This window comes from Mercenaria mercenaria, chromosome 16 (genome assembly GCF_021730395.1).
Source record: "Mercenaria mercenaria strain notata chromosome 16, MADL_Memer_1, whole genome shotgun sequence".
In the NCBI taxonomy this organism is placed as follows: Eukaryota; Metazoa; Mollusca; class Bivalvia; order Venerida; family Veneridae; genus Mercenaria; species Mercenaria mercenaria.
Genome location: NC_069376.1, coordinates 38,284,055 through 38,293,922, shown reverse-complemented (window position 1 = coordinate 38,293,922; position 9,868 = coordinate 38,284,055).

Below are 9,868 nucleotides of genomic sequence, written 5' to 3'. Positions count from 1 at the left end.
GCTTGTCTGGTTACTCTTTTTTACATACACAGACCCTCACTCACTCTAGAAAACAGTTCACGTTGACCGCTTGAACAGACATAAACAGTGTAACAGTCTATTACATGTGCCACGTCATCATATGAGATACAATATCATTTTACTGGACCTTGATCACGGAAAAACGTACGTTGTGATATGACGTTAGGCATTGGAACTACGACGGCCATTGGTGGAAAATTTTTCAAAAGTATGCCGTACCATTTTAAAACACGGAAGATTTTATGTCGTTAGGAAGTTATTCTGTCACCAGTTGATGTATCACTGTATAATTTTATTATGATTTACCAGGCGAATAACTAATAAAAATGTTTTATGAAATTAATTACATAGTACTTAACGAATGTCCTTGGACTGATTATTTAAAACTTTGTCATTAATAAATAAAGGACGAACTATTAAAGATATCTATTGGTGGACCGGTGGTCTGGTGGTAACACGCTTGACTGTCAATCCAGAGGTCCGGGGGTTCCAGACACTGGTATTTTCTGAGATGCTCTTGAGTGTTTCTTACCTAACCAGTTCTTCCCAGGAAAGACGGCTTCGCGTGTATCGGTGCTATACACCGACTGTCTATTCGCACAGAGCTTGTGCGCTAAGTTAGCAGGACAGGCCTGTATCTAAAAGGACTTCTATCTGTTCTGGTTGTCAGATCGCTCTGTGTCTGTACTAGCACAGGATGAATTTCGCGCCCTGTGTGGCATGTAAAGCGCCTTTGTAGGTCATACGGCGACTTTTACCATGAAAAGCTGGTATAATAAATATTTACTTAAAATAAAGAAAATCCTCGTCAAATATATTTAAGTTTTAATTCTAAATATTTAAATTAACTGTGTATGTAGAGCTACATTCATAATTCAATGCCATGCAGTAACTGGGCAATACGGGTAACATCCGGGTGATTTCTGCACTGTCCGACGACTGTAGTTACAGGGATAGACCTTCAAAGTCTGTTAAGAACAAGTAATTTATAATACAGTTTATTTCTTTCTTCATAATGACACTGATTATTTCTAAGAAAATCCTTTTCTCTCCCTGCCCATCTGAACAGAGTTAGAGTCAGAGATAAAAGATTTTATTTTTCAGATAGTGCTATCTGAGAGGATTTTTTGAAAGGACTCTAACGGCTGATGCCAGTCTATAACAGAGCCTATATCTGTTCTAACTTCATTTCACTATCCTGTTCTAACTTCATTTGACTTTCGGAAGTATTTGGTCACATAAAATAATTTTCCTTGGACAGTTAATTAGCATTGTGCGCTCCAGTGAACCTAGTTAGGGTGTCATTTGACAAGGACTTACTTGTATATCAATTTATTATTCATTCTGTTTTATTTATTTACACTTGTTCTTCCAGTTTTATAATTAATTGATGTCAAATCATAAGGCCGTAATGGTCTATTACGATGTGAGACAAAGTCCATCATTTTATGTTTTATTGGCAGTTAATTTAGAAAAAAATTGCTGACCGAGGAGTGAGAGCGAAACAAGTCTAATTCTACTTGTTTATTCATGTGCACTTAGATCACTTTTGCTCTCACTCCTTGTTACGTTGTTTATTAAGTATTAAATAACGGAATACAATAGACCATAGACAATTTGAAACAATTGACAGCTGGTCATATCTAATAGATCATGATGACATACATTTACCACCCTTCATTTTCGAAGATAGCAGGTCAACAGCCTCGCCATATATCAGTCCAACAGTTGTACTTTGTAAATGAGTCACGAGGCTTTCCCTAGGTTTTAACAACTTCTTCTAAAACACTAACTGGATATCAGCCAACACTATAGCTACCAACACTAAGTGAAAATAAAATAATTTAAGTTGAATAGGAGTCGTATCGTTTAGAGGAACCCATAAGAATTACATATACAACCAATTACATTGTACTGTCGATATATAATGGGATTTTCTTGTAATTATTTGGTGACAGAAAGCATGCATTTTGGTGTTAGAATTATGTAGTCTAAAAATGTGGGGGCATATTTCAACAAAATAGACGTGACTTCTTTTTCACTATCGCCATTTTTGTGAGATAAAAAAACACATTATCCGTTTCAGATTAGCCCAGTATGTGTTATACAGTTACTGACCGACAAGCTGATCTATTAGTGTTTTATTACATGACTTCAAAAATTGTCATAGTTTAATTTTATTTTTTTTACTTATAAGCCAAGTAAGCATGTGTTGAATATAGACTGATCATTTAGCACACACTATCACTGGACATTTACATAAGGCGTCATGTAATAAATATGAGCCGCACCATGAGAAAACCATCACAGTGCGTTTGCGACCAGCATGGATCCAGACTGGTCAGGATCCATGCTGTTCGCTTTCAAAGCCTATTGCAATTAGAGAAACCGTTAGCGAACAGCATGGATCCTGACCAGACTGCTGGTCGCAAAGCCACTATGTTGGTTTTCCCATGGCGCGGCTCATTTTATTTTTCTCGAAATAAAGAACCCTCCCCGGATCTAGATCGCTTGTGTTTGAGCTATCAGAGTCAGTGACCTGTACCTTGACATATCAATATTATGGTCTAATTAATTTTACAGTTTTATTGCACAACAAAAACAAAAGAACTTTCAGTTTAAGTCACTTTTTTATCAATGTCGTCACACAATAATTATGGTAAACGTCAAAATTTTGACCGATTGCCTGATGATATATTGGTTCAATAAAATACCTGCGCCACTCTGTGACTATCTGTACTTAGCAAGTACTGAGGTGATTGATATTTCTCCAGCGCCCGAATTCATTGAAGTTTAACTTTGATTTAAAAAATGACACATTCAGTTTCCAACTAGTTTGTTAATCGGTGAGATAATGCATGTTTACGCAAAAAGTAAATCATCTCAGTCTATAACTGAGGTAAGATCAAAGCAGCCGTCAGTACCTAGGGAGTCGGTGACCGTGATTTCCATGTTTTGTCCATTACTCAATTCCTAGTAAAATCCGCGACCAATCTTGCCTTTGTCCATTACAGTAAGTTTGTACCTAGGGTCATTAAAGTTTGTGTGCACTATAGTACACGTGTATCTAGTGATGTTGTATGATTTTGTTCTGTACAGTACGTGTGTATCTAGTGTCGTCCTGCGGCTTTGTCCACTCTAGACCTCCGTGGCCGCGTGGTTAAAGTCGCTGACTTCGAATCACTTGCCCCTCACCGATGTCGGTCCGAGCCTCAATCCAGTCGTTGAATTCTTCATGCGATGAAGCCATCCAGCTGGCTAACGGAAGGTCGGTAGCTCTACCCAGGTGCCCGCCTGTGATGAAATAATGCACGGAAGGGCAACTGGGGTCTTCACCTACCATAATTATGTTGGAAAGTCGCCATATGACCTATAATTGTGTCGGTGCGACGTTGAACCAAACAAAAACAAATCCTCAGTGCCGCGCTGTGTCCATAAAAGTACATGTGTATTTGGTGCCGTTCTGTGGCTTTTCCCATACCATCCTCTGGCTTTGATTACAGTAATTGTCTGCCTGGTGTCGTTCTGTTGTATTGTCCAAAACAGTTACATGTATATGTGTACTTAGTACCGTTCTGTGACTCTATAAGTATACCTAGTGCCATCCTGTGGCTTTGTCCACTGCGGTGCGTAGGTGCCTATAGTGTCGTTCTGTTGCTTTGTGCACTGCAATGCGTATGAGCCTAGTGTCGTTCTGTTGTTTTGTCCACTGCAGTGCGTAAGTGCCTAGTGTCGTTCTGTTGCTTTGTCCACTGCAATGCGTGAGTGCCTGGTGTCGTTTTTTTTTGTTTTGTCCACTGCAAAGCGTGAGTGCCTGGTGTCGTTCTGCTGGTTTGTCCACTGCAATGCGTGAGTGCCTAGTGTCGTTCTGTTGCTTTGTCCACTGCAATGCGTGAGTGCCTGATGTCGTTCTGCTGGTTTGTCCACTGCAATGCGTGAGTGCCTAGTGTCGTTCTGTTGCTTAGTTCACTGCTTCATTGCAGTGCGTACTAGTGCCTAGTGTCCTTCTGTTGTATTGTCCACTGCAGTGCGCGAGTGCCTAGTGTCGTTCTGTTGGTTTGTTCACTGCAATGCGTGAGTGCCTAGTGTCGTTCTGTTGCTTTTTCCACTGCAATGCGTGAGTGCCTAGCGTCATTCTGTTGCTTTTTCCACTGTAATGCGTGAGTGCCTAGCGTCGTTCTGTTGCTTTGTCCACTGCAGTGCGTCAATGCCTAGTGTCGTTCTGTTGCTTTTTCCACTGCAATGCGTGAGTGCCTAGTGTCGTTCTGTTGCTTTTTCCACTGCAATGCGTGAGTGCCTAGTGTCGTTCTGTTGCTTTTTCCACTGCAATGCGTGAGTGCCTAGCGTCGTTCTGTTGCTTTTTCCACTGCAGTGCGCGAGTGCCTAGCGTCGTTCTGTTGCTTTGTCCACTGCAATGCGGGAGTGCCTAGTGTCGTTCTGTTGCTTTTTCCACTGCAATGCGCGAGTGCCTAGCGTCGTTCTGTTGCTTTGTCCACTGCAATACGTGAGTGCCTAGTGTCGTTCTGTTGCTTTGTCCACTGCAATGCGTGAGTGCCTAGCGTCGTTCTGTTGCTTTGTCCACTGCAATACGTGAGTGCCTAGTGTCGTTCTGTTGCTTTGTCCACTGCAATGCGTGAGTGCCTAGTGTCGTTCTGTGACTTTGTCCACTGCAGTGCGTGAGTACCTAGTGCCATTCTGTTGCTTTGTCCGCTGCAGTGTGTGAGTGCCTAGTGTCGTTCTGCTGCTTTTTCCACTGCAATGCGTAAGTGCCTAGTGTCGTTCTGTGACTTTGTCCACTGCAGTGCGTGAGTACCTAGTGCCGTTCTGTTGCTTTGTCCGCTGCAGTGTGTGAGTGCCTAGTGTCGTTCTGCTGCTTTGTCCACTGCAATGCGTGAGTGCCTAGTGCTGTTCTGAGGTTTTGTCCACTGCAATGCACGAGTGCCTAGTGTCGTTTTGTTGCTTTGCCCACTGCCGTGCTTGAGTGCCTAATGTTGTTCTGTTGCTTTGTCCGCTGCAGTGCGTAAGAGCCTGGAATCGTTTTGCTGCTTTGTCCACTACAATGCGCGAGTGCCTAGTGTCGTTCTGTTGCTTGTCCATTGCAGTGCGGGAGTGCGTAGTGTCGTTCTGTTGCTTTCTCCACTGCAATCATAGTTAGCCTAGTGCCATTCTGTGGCTTTGTCCACTGCAGTGCGTGTGTGCCTAGTGCTGTTCTGTGATTTTTCCAGTGCAGTGCGTGTGTACCTAGTGCCGTTCTGTGGTTATGTCCACTGCTGTGCATGTGTGCCTTATGCCGTTCTGTGGTTATGTCCACTGCTGTACGTGTGTGCAGAGTGCTGTTCTTTGACTGCAATACGCGCGTACCTAGTGAAATCTATTTCAGTACGCGCGCACCTAATGGCGTTCTGTGACTTTGCGAATATTACGAGTATGCGTGTACCTTGAAACAACGAGACAATCAGTCTCAGACCCCGATACAGGTAATCCGAGACCGTCAGACAAAGCGTATACTTACATTTCATAATTATGTTTTACAGCATTTTAACTACAGGATCGGCATCGTGTCACATAAGTTCTTTGTAATTAATGTCTCGACATTACATGGGATGGTAACGCTGTGATGCGACTGAAGCGGGACTGAATTGTACCAAGATGAGGAGATATATTGCGATTACAAGTACGTACGTGTGCACCTATGCACACACACTGGCCATCGGTGGTTCCAACGCCGAGGCGGTAGAGGATTTGTCGCAGAAATGGTGGATAAATATGGCCGGTTGAATGTATTTCCGCTGTCATCGGTAAGTTTTCCAATAAGTTTATCTTATTTTTTTCACATTTTTTGTCGATTATTTCATGTGCCTGCGATGACAATTCAACAATCACGTGGAAATGGTTGTTGTTTGATAGTGTCATACTTACACTATAATGCAAACGTAATCAGGGGTCGTTTTGCACAAAATGCTTCAGTTTTAATCTAAATTCTACAGAAAACGGCAGTCCCTCATCAAACTGTACAGAAGTGTTTACATTACTGCACTGAACACGTGTTTGTGACTGGAAGAGTACATTCACCCGGCCATATTTATCCACCATTTCTGCGACGAATCCTCCACCGTCGTGGCGTTGGAACCACCGCATCTGTAAAAGCTAGGGCCAGTGTGTATGAATTCATACACATAATACGAACGGTCGGCTACGCATCACGTACTTGTTCACCTAGAAATACAGTACAAAATACGAACGGTCGGCTATGTATCAAATACGTGTACAACTATGAATATACACAAAATACGAACGGTCGGCTACGCATCGTGTATATAAATACAGTACAAAGTACGAACGGTCGGCTATGCATTACGTACCCTACCCATTCAAGCAATAAATTTCAAATCAAGGTTTACGAAATTATATACGATCTGAATGATCAAAACTATATGAATACTCATATATGATTATATTCGCCTTTTCATACTTCTCGTGGAAATATACTCTTGAAACAGCTGCATGCATTTTTTTTGCAATAAAAATAAGGTCACTTTAAGGAATTCATTTTTAGCTCGTCTGAATTTTGAAAAAAACTCTGCGAGGTATTGTCTTCAGTTGATCTTCAGCGTTGGTTGAAATTTTTGTTTAGGTCCACCTTTCCTCAAAAACTATAACAACTATAGATTTGAAACTTTGCACACTTGTTTATCATCATTAAGTGACTACGTAGGCCAAGAACCATAACTCTGATAAGCATTTTGTCAGAATTATAGTCCTTTTAGTACTTAGAAAATTGATTTTCTTAGTTAATTTTTTGTTTAGGTCTGCTTCCTCCCAAAACTATAGGCGCTACTTTGCACACTTGTTTATCATCATTAGATGAGTAAGTAGACCAAGAACCGTAACTCTAACATGCATTTTGTCAGAATCATAGCCCTTAAAAATTGTACTCAGAAAATTTGAATTTTTTGGTTAAAATGTTTGTTTAGGTCCACTTTACTTGAATACTATAAAAACACTAGCTTTGAAACTTTGTAGACTTGTTTATCATCATTAGGTGAGTACGTAAGTCTGCTTTGCATTTGTTTCAATTATGACCCTTTATGTAATTAGAAAATTTGAATTTCTTTTTATTATTGTTTTTTGTTAATGTTCACCTTTCTTGAATACTTACTGTTTTACTATAACTTTGAAACTTCATACATGTTTTGTCATCAATTAAGATTGAGATTAAGACCAAGAACCGTAACTATTTTCTTGCATATTGTCCAGCACTTACAGACGAGCAATGACATCCGCAGGTGGTGCTTTTGTTACCCCTAACGGTCTGGATAAGTTTTCTTATTTTCCGAGAACAGTGTCATGTCCAGAAATGAGTCCGTGTTTTGAAGAGTATTGTCCCTTGATTATTAAGCCAGATCGGTTAAATTTGGTTGTTTCCCTTTATACCATCTTAACGCGAGTATCGACTTTTGTTAAATCTCTCTTATCTTATCTGGCTAAAAATAATCTTTCTCTCAAATTGAAGTTTGTTAATACTAGAAGATGTGTTTTTGTGTCTAAAATATTTCGTCGAAACCAATAGCGCTATAGCGGAATAAGTGGATTATGACTTCAAAATATAGATTTTTTTATAATCGAGACACTTTACCTTGAGTAAAGCGTTACAATCGCTTTTCGATTTTCATCATATAGAAAAACAGCAAATTCTCAAGTATTTCCGTAATCTATAGTTAAACTTTGTCAGTAATTAAGTTTTAAAGCATAGCATTTATTTCCAGACATCTATAAAAGTATTTTTCTTGTTGTCGAACGATCTGGAGGATAGTCCCTTTAATTTTTAAAATATTTTTATGAGGGCGAAATATATGTGTATTTCGGGTCTCCTTGAAAATGTGTCTTTTCAATTTAAAAAAGTTTTTAAATATTATGGATCCGTGGCCTATAAATGCATTTTACTTTACAATAATGTGAATTTGGATTTTGAACTGTAAGATAAATTATCAAAATTTATAACTCCATATCCATAATTTAGATTTTAACTTTAGAGTGTTTATGCAAGAGTCGTAATAATTGTCCCTTTAGGCCGCGGGGCATGTCAGACAAACAGATACTAATCCAATTAGTAACGGTAATAAACAGAAATATGTCAGCATTCGGTTAACTTATTGTCAAACACGTTATTTGACTTTATCATACATATATAATCATTACAAAAAGATAAAATAAGAAATTTTTAACAACAATATTATAATACTTACAAACAAGAAACATGAAATTTACACCCGACCCAATGGACTTGTTATATTTACATGTACAATATTCAAGTTTAAATATGAACATGTAGTTCTATATGTTAATCAACTTTATGTTATGTTACGTTTTAATGCAATAAATAATTCTAATAGTGAAAATGGTATTAAATGAATTAAAAAATGGAATATTTTTATTTAAACATGTAATCTAAAATAACTTTATTTTTATTTAATCTGACAAAGTAATGACATTAAACACGGAATTAGACTGACACACATGTCTATCTAATTCAGGTTATCCGGTGTCATCAGTACACGTGTACTGTGACGGGCAAAATGTTCCAAATTAGTAAAATCAGTGATATTCAAACGTTTAGGGAAGCAAGAAGACATAAAAATAATTTAAAAATAAACTCATTGAAAGCAAGATTAACTTTTCTAGTTTGCTTCAATAACTTAATAAATGTTGTGAGATGAGTATAAATATGTGAATAAATCATTCTAAAAGACCATGTAAAGCTTAAAATCTGTCATTTCCTACAGAAATCAATGGGACTCGGGATCAAAATTAGTTACTTATTTCAAACGCTTAGGGAAGCAAGAAGATCATATTTTATTTTATTAAAAATTATATTGAAAGAAAGTGCAAATATTGCAGATTACTTCAATAACTTAATAAATATTGTCAGATGATGCTTTTGATGTCATTTGATGTGTTAAAGTTTTTCTCCTTCTATATTTCAATAGGCGTAAATTGACCGATAATGGCTAATCGATACACCCGATAACCTGTTTTCAAGGGAGACAATTTCGCCAATAAGCCAGCAAATTGGCTTAGATTTCTGGGTATGACCATTGGAACTTCCCCCCAGTGTCGCCCACCTCCCTACCCTAGAGCAGTTCAGTGCTGCAGTTTGCAGCCTTGAACATGCCTCGCCCTAGTAATCCTGCAAACTCAAGTTTTAACCTTTTTATATCACCAAAGTTATTTTTAGTTTCTTCCACTCTAAATTTTTATCACTATTTCTTTCTCTTTTTGATTTTGACGCGCAAAACGTCTACGTTCCCGCAAGAGGTTTGACGTCAACGAAAGATAGATAAGGACAACATTTTTTTGAAGCACATTTTTTTTCTCTTGCCATTTAGTGGAATCCAATTACAAACTGACAATAGTTAATCAATGTCGAAACAAAACTATCTTGTATATAGCGCTGTTTGTCCAGAAATGGCTTCTTAACTTTAATTCAAAGTACAATTGCAAGTCTATCCGACTTTGCTAAAGGATACATCTTAAAAATGTATTCACATGTACATTTTCCTTCAATTTTGGGAGTCTGTAAAAAGCACAATTTCTCAAAAAAAAAAAAAAAAGACGTAAAGAGAATTAAGTACGGTCTTTCTACCTGTTGTCTCTACAACATCTCATTATAGATTAACACTTACAATAACAATGTAACAAATAAGCATAAAATTTTGCCAACGACGGAATACTTGGAAGAAAATAAGAAGATGAATAAACGTTATACTTTTAGAGAACACTGGAGACCTATATTAAACTGACCACTGCTATATCACGGGATTTACCGTCTGCGATGTCTTTAGTCTGA